The following is a 1,516-nucleotide window of genomic DNA, read 5'->3' as shown; positions in this document are numbered from 1 at the left end:
CAGCCTGGGCAATAGAGTAAAACCCTGTCTCTTAAAAAATAAAATTAAAAGCCTTGGTAGAAGATGATGATGGGTGCTATCGTCCAAATGTGTCTTTCTAAACTTCATAGGTTGAAATCCTAATTCCCAAAGGTGATGGTGTTAAGAGGTAGGGCTTCTGGGAGATGATAAGGTCATGAAGGCAAATCCGTCATGAATGCGATTAGTGCCCTTATAAACGAGGAGCTAGAGGGCTGCCTTGTCCCTTCCACCCTGTGAGGACACAGCAAGAAGGTGCCGTCTACCAAGTCAAGAGCAAGCCCTCACCAGACACAGAGTCTATGGGCGCCTTCGTCTCAGACTTCTAGCCACCGGCACTGTGGGAAATGAATTTCTGTTGGTTCTAAGTCTATGGTACTTTGTTACAGCAGCCCAAGGGGACTAAAACAGTGAGTTATGAAAGATGAATATAAATTTCGATGTAAAACAGAGAACTCAGCAGGATGTTTAACTCTAGGTGGAACCCAGATGCCACCTATGCTGCATGGCTCAGAAAGTTGCCAGACTGATGCAGGGGCTGATCCTTTTGAGATCCCTTCTATCATAGTAATGATATAAGGCTATACTTTCAGGGATCATTTCTATAGTTCATCACCAGGGAAGTTCTCTGAATATGTAGAACACCGAGACAAGAAATAACTAAGATCAGAGGAGAACTGAAGGAGATAAAGACATGAGAAACACTTGAAAAAAAAAAAAAATCAATGAATCCAGGACCTGGTTTTTGAAAAGATCAACAAAATAGACCGCTAACCAGACTAATAAAGAAGAGAGAAGACTCAAATAGATGCAATAAAAAATGATGAAGGGGATATCACCACCAATCCCATAGAAATACATACTACCGTCAGAGAATACTATAAACACATCTACACAAATAAACTAGAAAACCTAGAAGTGGATAAATTCCTGGACACATACACTAACCCAAGTTTAAACCAGGAAGAAGTTGAATCCCTGAATAGACCAATAACAAGTTCTAAAATTGGAGCAGTAATTAATAGCCTACTGACCAAAAACAGTCCAGGACCAGACAGATTCACAGCCGAATTCTACCAGAGGTACAAAGAGGAGCTGGTACCATTCCTTCTGAAACTATTCCAAACAACTGAAAAAGAGGGAATTCTCCCTAACTCATTTTATGAGGCCAGCATCATCCTGATACCAAAGCCTGGCAGAGACATAACAAAAAAGGAAAATGTTAGGCCAATTTTTATCCCTGATAAACATCGATGCAAAAATCTTCAATAAAATACTAGCAAACCGAATCCACCAGCACATCAAAAAGCTTATCCACCACAATCAAGCCAGCTTCACACCTGGGATGCAAGGCTGGTTCAACATATGCAAATCAATAAACATAATCCATCACATAAACAGAACCAATGACAAAAGCCACATGATTATCTTAACAGATGCAGAAAAAGCCTTCCACAAAATTCAACATCCCTTCATGCTAAAAACTCTCAATAAACTA

The 1,516-nt window shown here is 40.1% G+C and overlaps 1 pseudogene; it reads left to right on the top strand.

Moving 5' to 3' along the window:
* Positions 1 to 595: 595 nt before the first annotated feature.
* Positions 596 to 689, top strand: LOC115899857 (annotated as a pseudogene).
* The last annotated feature ends 827 nt before the right edge of the window (positions 690 to 1,516 follow it).

Source organism: Rhinopithecus roxellana, chromosome 9 (assembly GCF_007565055.1).
Source record: "Rhinopithecus roxellana isolate Shanxi Qingling chromosome 9, ASM756505v1, whole genome shotgun sequence".
Taxonomy (NCBI): domain Eukaryota; kingdom Metazoa; phylum Chordata; class Mammalia; order Primates; family Cercopithecidae; genus Rhinopithecus; species Rhinopithecus roxellana.
Note: the sequence above shows the minus strand (reverse complement) of the source record. Positions and strands in the feature narration are given on the sequence as shown.